Below are 12802 nucleotides of genomic sequence, written 5' to 3' on the forward strand. Positions count from 1 at the left end.
TTCTAGGGACTATCTGCTCTTGGGTGGAAACTAGAGAAAAGGCAGCTCCGTAGAAGTTGCTTTGATGACATTAAAACCCAGTGTGTCTCTTCAGTAACTGGTGTTGGGAAAACTGCACAGCCACATGCCAAAGAATGAAACTAGACCACTACCTTACACCCTACCCAAAAATGAACTCAAAATGGATTACAGACTTGAGTGGAAGACCTGAAACCATAAAATTCCCAGAAGAGAATAAAGATGGTAAGCTCCTTAACACTGGTCTTGGTGATGACTTTTTGGATCTGACTCCAAAAGCAAGAAATAAGCAAGTGGGACTACGTCCAACTAAAAAGCTTCTGCACAACGAAAGAAATCAACAAAATAAAAGGTAACCTACTGAATGGAAGAAAATATTTGCAAATCATATATCCGATAAGGGATTCCCCATAGTCAAAATATATGAAGAACTCATACAACTCAATAGCAAAAAAAAAAGCCAATCTGATTAAAAATGGGCAGAAGTTCTGAATACACATATTTTTTCAAAGAAGACATACAGATGCCAAGAGGCACATGAAAAGATGCTCAACATCCCTAATCACTAGGGAAATGCAAATCAAAACACAATGAGATATCGCCTCACACCTGTCAGAATGGCTAGTATCAAAACGACCAGAAATAACAAGTGTTGTCGAGGATGTGGAGAAAGGGGACCCCTCTTACACTGCTGGTGGAAAGGCAAACTGGTGCAGCCACTGTGAAAAACAGTATGGAGATTCCTCAAAAAATTAAAAATAGAGCTACCCTATGATCCAGCAATTCCACTTCTGATTGTTTATTATTTGAAAACCAATGAAAACTCTAATTTGAAAAGATGTGTGTGCCCCTATGTTCATTGCAACGGTATCTACAATAGACAAGACACGGAAGCAAGCTCAGTGGCCACTGTTGGATGAATGGGTAAAGAAGACATGATACAGGGGCGTCTCGGTGGTTAAGCGTCAACTCTTTTTTTAAAAAAGATATTATTTACTTATTTTGACAGAGAGGGAGAGAGAGAGAGAGAGAGAGCACAAGCAGGGGGAGTGGGAGAAGCAGGCTTCCCGCTGAGCAGGGAGCCCGACTTGGGGCTCAATCCCAGGACCCTGCGATCATGACCTGAGCCAAAGGCAGACACTTAACTGACTGAGCCACCCAGGCGCCCTAAGCATCCAACTCTTGATTTCAGTTCAGGTTATGATTTCAGGGTTGTGAGATCGAGCCCCGCATCAGGCTACGAGCTCAGTGGGGAGCCTGCTGGGGAGTCTCTCTCTCTCCCTCTCCCTCTGCCCCTCCCCACCCCTAGCCTCCCCATCCCCACCCCTCACCCCTGTGTGCACCCTCTCTCTCTAATAAATAAATAAATCTTTAAAAAAAATAAAAGAAGATGTCATACAGGCTCAGGCAGACTCAGGGTAGATATTTTTGGCAAGAAGGCTTGGTGGATGGTGGTGTGTGTTTCTATCAGGAGCATATAACTTCTGGTTGTCTTTCTTCTAATGATGTTAATAGCTAACAACGCTTCTAAATCCAAAATTATAATATTCAAAATCCACTATTTTTTCTACATTTATCAGATGGAATACTTCTATAAAAGTGAAGTTTTCCTTGTTTATTATTGTTTTCACCTTGTGGTACAGTTAGTAAAGAGAAGGCAAGATAAATGCCTAATTCTTTCATTTATTGTTTTCAAAAGCATGGCTTGGTTCTCCAGCATCCTCCAGTGGTGACCAATTAGATCTACTTTTGTTGTTGCTTTAATCCTATAGGGTTGGTGGCCTGATGAGAAAAGGGAGAGAGAGAGATTTCTCTCTCCAAGCATGCACAAAGAAGAGGTCATGTGAGCACATGGTGGGAAGGCAGCCACCTACAAGCCCCAAGAAGAGGCATCCGTATGAAATCCACCTGGCTGGCACCTTGATCTTTGACTTCCCGGCCTCCAGAACCGAGAGAAAACAAACTTCTGTTGTCTACGCAAAACCAAAGCCCTGAGCAAAGCCCAGAGAGAGTGTGGCTACAGTTATGGTGTGGTGTGGGGTGCTAGAAGGGTGTGAACACTGTTCGGGGGCCTCCCATCCAACCCGGCTGAACCTTGCTTGGTGCGCTCAGGTACTTGGTGGACAGGCTGCAAGTCTCCAGGCTCAGGTCCTGCACCTCAGTGACCCTCCTGGTTTGCTCCGAGACCCTGGGTGGGCCCCTTCCTCTCTCTGGGCCTCACATCCCTGCTCCTGACACTCAGGGTGGAACTGGATTATCTCTTGGGACTGTGCTCTGGCCAAAGGGTCGTTCTTGATTACGCATCCATGAGAAGTGATAGAAAGTGTTTACTATCTGTTATCAGTCTTCTGCTGAGAAACAAATTACCCCAAACTTAGCGGCTTAAGACAATATCCATCTGTTGCCTCGAAGCTCTAGAGGTCAGAAGGCCGGCGGGCTGTCTGCTCCAGGTCTCGCGAGAATGAAGTCAAGGGGCCAGCTGGGCTGGGCTCTTGTGCGCAGGTCCTGGGGAGGAAACCACCTCCGAGCTCATTCAGGTTGCTGGTAGAATTCATTTCTTTGTGGTCCCTGAGGTGCCCATTTCCTTGATGGGTATCAGCGGGGCTTCTCTGGCTCCTCTCAGGGGCCACCTGCTTGTCTTCTCACAGGGCATCCTATGCCTTCAAAACAGCAACAACATTCAAGTCCTTCTCCCTCTTGGAACTCCTCTGCCTTTCTCTTCTGCTTGCTTCTAAGGGCTCCGGTGGCTACATTGAGTCGGCCAAGGAGTATCCAGGATGTTAGTAATGCAGGGTGATCTCCCTCTCTTAAGGTTGACTTTGACTACATATGGGAGGTCCTTTTTGTCATGTGACCTACACACTCACAGGCAGGACACTGGGGGCAAAGGTGAGGATGGAGGTTATTTAACACATCTGTGTTAGGATGTGCACTAGGCCGGTTTCTCCTGGGCACCATTTCTTCAGCAAACAGTTCCTGAGTGGGGTCGGGGACACTCTACCTGAGCCTCCAAGACAGCAGCCCTGCCTTCTAGAAGCCTCCAGTCAGAAAGGATACAGATGGGAAGAACAAGGTGCCATGCCTGGGCCTGGCCTTTGGTCCAGAGCCCACTGGGGGCAGGTGTCTCATGCACTCAGTAAGAAGTTGGCCCAGCAAGGGTCCCAACCCTCCAGGTATTCCAGCCACTCTGAGCTTTCGCTTTATCTGGATCTCCCTGTTCGATGATTTACTTTCAGCACACTCACCGAGAAGCAATTTACATCCTGAAACATATACTGACAAAGTTGGGAGTTGCTTCGATAATGAAGTGTGGGAAGAGTCTGGGGAATAGAGAAATGACATTGGCCACAGGCCAACGGTGGTTGATGGTGGCAGGTGGGACGGACGTCAGGCACTCATCTCAGTTTCTGGTCTGAGTGTGGAAATGTCCACAATAAAAAGAGTTTTTAAAATGCATTTTTTAAAGGGATCATTTCTTTTCCTCATAAATGGAAAAGCCACTATCATTTGCCAAAAGTAATCATCAAAAAGTAAATATAATTAAAAGAAAAGAAAGTGGTTCAATCCCAGCCAGGTACTGATGGGTGTTTTCTCCTTGTTAACAAGGAGATTAGCAAGTATCAGAGTTTAAGGACAGGGCTCAGTGGGCTTTCTCCCTGGCATAAGTTTTTTTGTTTTTTAAGATTTTATTTATTTATTTGAGAGGGAGAGAGAGAGCGCACGCACGAGTGAGGGTGAGGGGAGGAGAGGCAGAGGGAGAGGGAGAAGCAGGCTCCCCAGTGAGCAGGGAGCCCGATGCGGGACTCGATCCCAGGACCCTGGGATCATGACCTGAGCAGAAGGCAGATGCTTAACTGACTGAGCCACCCAGGTGACCCTCACTGGCATAAATTTTTAAGAAGACTTATCAGTTTTCCTTAAATCTTTCTCAGTAAGCACAAAGCAGTAAGCAACTCAGTAAGTTGTATTTAATGCCGGATCCATGCTTCCCTAATAGCCCCTGTGGTTGGAGGAGCTCTGAGTCACCTTCTGAGGCTGCCGTGTCCCCGTCTGTGAATGTGAGTGTGCTGTCTGGGGGCAAGGGGGAGGGGCCAGGGAGTGAAGAGGGACAGCCCAGAGCAACTGGGAGAACCCCTTAGGCAAGAAAAGCTTCGGTTCTAAGTCTACCTTTGACACCTCTCCCCTTACCTGGGCACCTGACCTTCTTCTCTAAACTGCCCTCCCGCCACCCCTCAAGATTCGAGACCCCAAGTACTTCTCACGCCCCCACCCTCAGCTGCAAGCTGGCCCTGGGAAAGAGCCCTGAGCCCTCCACCTTCACTGAATGACCAGTAAAGACCTTTCTCCTCCTGTCCCACCACCTCCCCTCCCAGATCTAAGAAGAGACTGCAGGTGGCTTTGTCACCTACTTTTTTTTTTTTTTTTAGATTTTATTTATTTGTTTGTTGGTTTGTTTATTTACTTTATTAACCTTAGAGAAAGAGAGATTGCGTGTGCATGAACGTGGGGAGGAGTAGAGGGAGAGGGACAAACAAACTCCATGACAAGTACAGAGCCCAACGCAGGGGTCGATCCCACGACCCCAAGATCACAACCCAAGCTAAAATCCAGTCAGCTGCTTAACCAACTGAACCACCCAGGTGCCCTGCTTTGTCACCTTCTAAGTCTAAGGCATCCCGAGCCCTGAGGAGGCTAAATGGGAGGTACTCAGCCAAGGCATGACTTGGGGACTTAAACCCATGGGCCACATCACTGGAACTCTGTACCAGTGACTTCCAGACACCAGCTAAGCTGTGACGACCTGGGTGAGGGTAAGAGGATATTGCCCCATTTTACAGGTGAGAACATTAAGGCTCATGTAGTTGGCCAAAGGCACACAGCTTTGCCAATGGCAGAGCAGGAGACAGGTAGGGCCCATTGCCCCTTGAATCAGTGCTCTGTTCGAGGTACTCCCCAACCCAGAAATGGGCCACATGTCACCCGAGAGTCCTACCCCAGCAGGTAAGCAGTGGAAGGGCAAGAGCACTCCGTCAGGAGTCTCTTCCAGGAGCCTGAGGGGCCACCCTTCTCCTGATTCACACATTTTTACACAGGGAGCATGTGCACGAGTGAGCATTTTCAGATGAGGTCATTACTCTTACAACCCCTCTGAGCCATTCGTCATCTCTTGTTTACTCCTTTTATTGCCTGGCCCACGCCAGCCTGTATCACGGTAAATGTGATGTATCTGGTCTCAGGTTGGCCCCTCGGGAGGGAGGAGCCCAGGACCCAAGAAGCCAAGAAGCAAGAAGGACCTCTCCTGGGCCAAGAGGCCTCTGGGCCTGAAGTCCCTCTTTCCAGGGCCAGAAAGACCGACTGTCTTTGCACCAAGAGGAGGGGGTGCTATTCATCCTGAGTCCTGGTCCTTGCCTGCCTCCCACCAGTGCCCACCGGGGGGCTGCACTGGACATGAAGCCTAGAGTCACCCTCTCCCACCCCGGGGGGCTGGGCCTCTGCGAGTCCTGGATGGGGAGCTCACCTGGACGCAGCCTTCACACGGGGCCTCCCTCCTGCCTCTCGGGGGCTCAGGGCTGAGGAGCCAGTGCCTTCAATGTCTGCCTCCAAAGGAGCTGAGTGGTGCTTCTCTCCCTCTCCTGGAGCCACCGACAACGTTTACATCACACATCTCGGCCACCAGACTGAGGCATTAGTTTTCAGGCTGTGACCAGGACCTAGAGCTGCCTCCCTGGCTCCAGTCGTTGTAAAAACAATTATTCCTCCTTTGACTTCAGCCCAAGAGCTGAGCTGATATTTGAAGATTCGAGGAATCAAATATTCATAGAAGCGACTGTATAATTCTTAGTTGGAATATTATGTGAAGGGACCATTCCTTTCCTGTGAAGCCCCCACCAAGGAGCTGTCCCCAGTCTGGGCTAAAAGCCTCACACAAGTAGACGAGGTCCCACCTGTAGCTGGACCCCCAGGCAGGACCTGCTCCAGGCGAAGTGCTTACAGTCTCAGCAGTACCAAAAAACCATTACTTGGAGTATGCCTAGGGCTTCACAATTTACAAACTGTCATATTGGTCCAGTTCTTTGAGCCCCCATCCCTAGCTGGTTCGGTCAGTGAAACATCTCCCTCGGCTCAGGTCATGATCTCAGGGTCCTGGGATCGAGTCCCCCATTGGGCTCCCTGCTCAGCATGGACTCTGCTTCTCCCTCTCCCTCTTCCCCTCCCCACCTCGTGTGCTGGCTCTCTCTCTCTCTCAAGTAAATAAATAGTCTTTTAAAAAAAATAAAATCAAGATCCATATGGGAAATATGAACGCACCATTTATAAATGAAGCGGTAACCTCTGAAAGAGGACCGGTCTTGCTTAGACTCAGCTAAGAAGTGTAACGGGGAGGATTGACTCCCAGGCTAATGCTCTCCCCGTAAAACCCTCTTTACTTTAAGGAAAATCTCAACCTCCCTCCAGCCCCGAGGAGTAGACATTCTTCGACCCATTCTATAGATAAGAAACTGAAGTTGAGGAAGCTCTGTTTTGGAAAACTTTCCAAGTCCCCTGTAACGCTCATGCACCCAGCCTTCCACCCACTGGACGTTCCTGGCACCCCAGGCTCCTGACCCATTTTTCCCGGGATCCGGGACCCACAGAGGTGGTGGCATTCACGCGTGTTTTTCAGTCGTTGTTGCTTTCCAGCCCAGTATTTAAAAAATAACACCCCCAAACCACAGAACGCAAGGTTTTCTGCACCTTGGCTAACTTCCTCTGACTCAGCCAGGCTGGGCAGGAGCCAACCGTGGTAACTTCCCTGGCCCTGTGTGAGAAATATTTATTGTTGAATAGTCCTCTGTTTAATAAAAGGCACCCGGGCCTTTCTAGGGGGCAGAGAGGCTCAGACAAGTGTGGCTGTATTTCCCACGCCTGCCGCTTCTGGGCGGGATTATGCGGGTGGAGTTCTCTGCTCTTCTAGCAAGGCTTCTGTCTTCCCTCCTTCCCACCTGCGGCCTTGATTTACATAAGCCAGAGCCTCACTCTGGTCCCTAGCTTCCCCCTCATACGTGAACCAGGCAAATGGCTTAACGCCTCTGCACCTCCGTTTACCCGTCTGCAAAATGGCTAGAATCAAATGCAAGTACTGATTGCATTGTAAACTGCCCACTTCTGATTCATCCTCAGATAGCTTCCCTGTGCAGGGCCCCGGGACTCCTCCCTAGAGGCCGATCCATGGGTCTCTGCTGACTTGAAAGGAGCCTTGGAAATGCCAGAGTGCAAGCAAGAAATTGGCAAAGGACTTCAGGGCACTGGAGAGTACCTCGCTACTTAATAATGCACGAGGCTTTTTATGATGCTTATGTGAATAGCTCCTGTCTGCGGAGGCCACGCTGAGAGAGCTACTTCCAGGAGCGAGCCCTTCACAATATATTGCAGTCCACGTCCCAAAGACCAGAGACCAGAGGGGCTAATCATGTTTCAATTACCTCGACAATTACAAAGCAGGAGATTGACGTGCCAGCCCGGCTGTGCCCCGGGTGTCCCCTGTGTGAAAAGTGTACTTCCCCTTTTACTTCCCCTTGCCGTAGTTAGCACCTCAACTTTTTGTCCTCCCTCTGGCCCTGCCACTCCCCCCCCCCCCATTGGAAATTCGCAGACTGGAAATGGATCAGAACTTCAGTGGCTGAGATAACAGATGGTGCTTTTTAATCTGTCAGCCTCCCTCTTGTTCTCGCAGGACTGGGGGGCGGCTCTGCCTCCCCCCAGAGGTGCCTAGCGGGGCTCTGCCAGGGAGGGCTGTGTTCTGTGGGTCGTCCACTCCTGAGCCGAATAGAATGTTGTCTCCCACTGCATCCTGGGCAGATGCACCACTGAGCCCCTCATCTTCCCCCTAAAGCTGCCTCCCTGATGCCCGTCTCCCAAGTGCAGAGGCTGGGAAATGCCCTGACTCCTCCCCCCACCCCAAGTTTTAGCTGGTCTCTCGATTCCACCTGTTGACACAGCTCAAGGATTGGTCCCCTCCTCTCTTGCCCCGTTGCCTCGGCCCCAACTCAGGCCTCTACGCCCCTCATGCAGGTTTGTGCTCTGGTCCTCTGATCCTCTGCAGCCAAAGCTCTCTAGCCTGACCCACTGTCACACCCTCACCACCACCCAGGCCCCAGCCCCTCCTTCCTTCCTTGCTCTCATTCCTGCAGCACCCCTGAGCTGCTCACGGCTTCCCAGACACCCTTCTCCCTCAGGTCCCTGGGCCTTTGAATATATTGCTCCTCCGGTCTGGGAGGCTCTCTCCAGCCCCACCCTCTGGGCGGCGAACATTTATCGCTGGCTGAGTATCCACGCACTCCCCTGCAGCTCCCAGCACTCCTTGCAGTTAGACTGGCTACAGGAATGAGTTTCTGGCCAATGCACAGGCAGCAGGATGACATTTCTGGCTGAAGCCTAGAAGAGTGGTGGGAGCTCCGTGTGCTTGCTGGTGAGGTGGGGGACCCCAAGTGGCAGCAGCCTCAGTGACTGAGTCATTACAAGGAGGGCAGCTGGATGTTGAGTCTCTAGACATACAAGGCCTGTGTGTGAACAAGAACAAATCATACGTGTCAGATCGCCGAGATCTGAGGGTTGTGGCAACTACAGAGAGGCCCAGCCCATCCAGACTGATAGCCTGGTGGGCTCTCTTCCCTTCACACAACCAAGAGCCACCTCCTCCAGAGGCCTGCTACCCAGGCCCCTAGTGAAGCTCAGGGCCCCTCTCTGTGCTTCCAGAGTGTCCTAGGATTTCCCCGAGGGGAGGAACTTTGTCCTCATCTTCACCATGGTCACGGTCATTACCATCATTCAGCATCTCCCGTTTCTTGACTACTGTCTAAATGTTCTACGCACATTCCACATCTCATCTCATCCTGATAATCACCCTCTTAGTCTGTACTCTTTACTGTTCCCATTTTGCAGACCAAGAAACCGAGGCTCAGAGAGGTTACAAGGCTTGTTTGGTGGCCCAGCTGCTAAGGGGCAGTCTGTGCAAGCTGTAGCCTGTAGCCAAGGTGCCCCACCCCTGCCGGACCCCTCCCTTACCCACTTGCATATCCCCAACACTTAGCACAGGCTCTAGTACACAGTAGGTGCCCAGTGAAGTTTGTTGAATGTATGCACACATGATGCTCTCTTTCTGACCTTCCTTTTCTGCAGTAGAGCCTCAGGGGGAAAGGAGGGCCTGCATACTGAGTGCTAGGGACAAGTGGCAAGTTATGCCCAGAAAGATGTCCCTCAGGTCCCTCTCCCTCCAGGGCAGTTGGCTCTAGACATTTCCTCTCGATTCATTTTGCAGAAGATTTTTGTGATGAGCCCCCCCCCCTTTTTTTTAAGAATACTAAAGAAGGATGCGATGGTCACAGTCCTCATCTGATGCTTCCACCTCAACACTAGGATTCCAAGGCTTCAGTCCCTCCAGTCCTAGAATAGCTTCCTGCCCTCTCCTGTGTGCAAAGCACTTTTCAAATGCCTTACTTTATTTAATTCTGAGATATGGGGTTATCCCCCTCCTAAATGAGAACATCCAGGGCCAGAGATGTTGGGCCATATAGGCCAACTCATAAGAGGCCAAGCTGCAGGTTCTCTGGCATCAGGGCCGACATGGTCCCCCCACCCCATGCTGCCTCTGTGCTGGGGGGTAGAGGAGGCAAGTTGGGCTGCTCATCACGGACACCAGGAGTGAGAGCGAAGAGGGGAGCTTGCAAGCAGCTCTGGTGGCCTCTTTCTGGCGTCATATTCAGCACAAGGGAGCCATTATGCCGAATCTCCTCCTTCCTGGGCAAAAAGAAAAGCAAACCCAAAGTAACAAGTGGGAAGACTGTGTGAAAGACATGGGGAGACCAGTCGCAGGAGGGGCACGAATGTAGGGAAGAGAGCTGCCAGGTGAGCGGACAGCTTGGATTTTGTCCTTTAATGGCCGGCTGTGTGATGCCAGGCTCCGGGGAGAAGAAGAAAGACAGTGCCATCCACTGTGTTATAATGACTGTTCAACTGACCGGTCTCGAGACCTCCAAGAATCAGCTGAAGGTAGTATTTGTCTTTTTCCACCAGCCTGGCCTGATTTGAGATCCCCTGAGACAGCCAGTTGGGTTTGAATTCACTTTTCATGACTGGCTCGTGGCTCCCAATCTAGGGATTGGAAAATCCACAACCAAAGGCTGTCAAAAGAGACAGAAGAGTGGGCCCCTCTTCTTCCTTGGGACAGTGTCTTGTCTGTGTCTGCCCAGAGCTGGGGCAGTGGAGAACAGATAGAAAATGTGCTGGTGGATGGATGGATGGATGGATGGATGGATGGATGGATGGATGGACGGGGAGACAGAGAAATACTGCCTGGTCAAAACGCATGAGGTTACTCTAAAGGGCTCTTCAGAAGGGGTCTTCAGGAGTCAGGAGCAGGCAGGACTAGAGTCTGTTAAGAGCTGAGGACCCTCCAGTCTAGGCCACCCCTCCTTCACCTTCAAGCCTGTAGCCTGTAGCCAAGGTGCCCCACCTTCACCAGGTGTGGGAAACCACCCATGGAGCAGTCTGTCCATCCAGCCTCTGAGATCGCACCACGGCCTGGAAGGACATCAGACATCCAACACAATAGGGCACCCACCAGAGGCACAGTGTCCCTCCCCTCTCTGCCCTCGGAGATGGCACCACACCTGACTTGTCAACACACAGTCATTGGAGAGCTTGCTTAATCAGAAAGAGGAGCACATCATCACAGCCATCCCTTCCTTATCCCCTTCACCAGCGAACAACAGGGGAGAGCTCAGAAGCCCGAAGCCCAGGAAGGACCAGTATGGGGACTTCAGAGAATAGAACAGATCACAATATTGGGACATTTGGTCTCATGCACGCTATGCAGAGGAGCCACGCAGCCCGAGGCGGCCACCTGCTGTACCCTGAATGCACATTAAATGTTTGCTAAATGGACCACCGGCTGTTCTGGGCCCTCACGGGACACTTGTGTGGAGTCATCTCAAAATCTCTTGGGCGTCTCTGCGGGGGGAAGCGCGTGGCATCACAAGAACCTGAACTGGTACCGAGGCTCTACGGTTTCCTGACCAGATGACTGTGTAGGGGTCACCTTACGTCTCTGCACCTCAGTTTCCCCGACAGTAACATGGTGGAGGAGGCGGGAGGTTGTGAGATGGCGTCAGGCAGAGAGGAGGAGCCTGGCTCTTCAGAGGAATTGGAAGCAGAGCATTCAGATGGGGTGGCCATGAAGGCTGGAGGAGGGGACTCAGGTCTGTAGTTAGAAATGAATGTTCACTCACTGTCCCTTGTACCTTCCTAGCATTTTCTTCTCTTCCACAGATTCACTAGAACACCTTGGGCTTCTGCTCAGCTGGGTTGTTTCTCCAACGCTTTCTGTGTTGGCTCAGCTAAGCTGCAGTCCTCCCGAATCCCTGTCATCACAAACTGAGACTGGGAGCGATCGGATGGATTCCCAGCACCCTCCTGTTCAGCTGGTCATAGAGACACTCTCGCCATTTGCGCCTGACAGCAAACCTTTAAGGATCCTAGTTCCCTCCTCTCCCTTCCTGAGAGGTACTTGTGTGGTAGTGTTTCCATCAGCTTTCAGAACTCCCACAGCGTCCCCAAGGCAGCAGCCTATGTGGCCAGCATTGCCAATGAACCGAAGGTATGGGACATTCAGCCTCTCTCAGAGGGTAGAGGCTGCAAGTGTAGAAATTACATTGGTTCCAGTGAAAATTGGATCTTCATATCCAAGAATCCAATGCGAAGGATGTCTTTGTTCTAGAACATTCTCTGCATCTCCCCCATGACCTCACTGCCCTACAGTCTTCCTTACCCTGTTGTATGTAAATGAAGGTCTGAGATCAGCTGTTCCTATTAGCATATGAAAAATTGTCCCGTTCTACTGATTGCCATTATTTGAGTCCCCTTCATAATTCCTGCAGACAAGAGCAGAACACAGAAAAATGGTGGGGGGAGGGCATAGAGAGAACAGGAGCCAACAACAAAGCTTTGTTCTGAGTGCCCATACCTACAGCTCCCACCCTGAGGAGGAGCCCAGCAAGAGCTGGATCGGACGTCAGGGACCTTGCCAAGCAGGCAGAACATGAGTCTTTGTGACAGCAGGGAAGCTGAGGCAGAGGCCAGCCCTGGAACTGAACTGCACAGCAGAGGGGAAGAAAGATCCCACCAACTACTCCAGAGGTGCTCCTGGGAGGGTGCCAGGTCCATGGGCTCTGGGGACTTGCAGGATGCATCACCTAGTGTCAAGGTTAAGGTCTCATATTCCCACCACAGACCCCAGAAAACCTGGTCAGAGGCTCAGGGCAAGGTGGTAACTAGGGTTCCTCACAACGTGAACATCACCCACTGTCCCACTGGGCAGAGTCCTGGAGGACTCTGGAGCTGACATGGAGACAGGCAGTAAGAAAAAGCCATATAGATTTCCATGTCTTTTTAAAGACTATATGTAAAGAATGCGTGTGGGGGCTTCTGATGAAGATGGAAATAGAACGGTCCCCTCTGGTTTTAAAAGTACCAGAAACAGGGGCGCCTGGGTGGCTCAGTTGGTTAGCGACTACCTTCGGCTCAGGTCATGATCCTGGAGTCCCGGGATCGAGTCCTGCATCGGGCTCCCTGCTCGTCGGGGAGTCTGCTTCGTCCTCTGACCCTAACCCCTCTCATGTGCTCTCTCTCATTCTCTCTCTCTCAAATAAATAAATAAAATCTTAAAAAAAAAAAAAAGTACCAGAAACAAACAGCCTTCCCAAGACAGAAGAATGTTCTGCTGGGTAATATTGATTATCTTTGGGGT

The sequence above is a fragment of the Mirounga leonina genome, unplaced genomic scaffold (genome assembly GCF_011800145.1).
Source record: "Mirounga leonina isolate KUSES-001 unplaced genomic scaffold, KU_Mleo_1.0 Mir_114, whole genome shotgun sequence".
Taxonomy (NCBI): Eukaryota; Metazoa; Chordata; class Mammalia; order Carnivora; family Phocidae; genus Mirounga; species Mirounga leonina.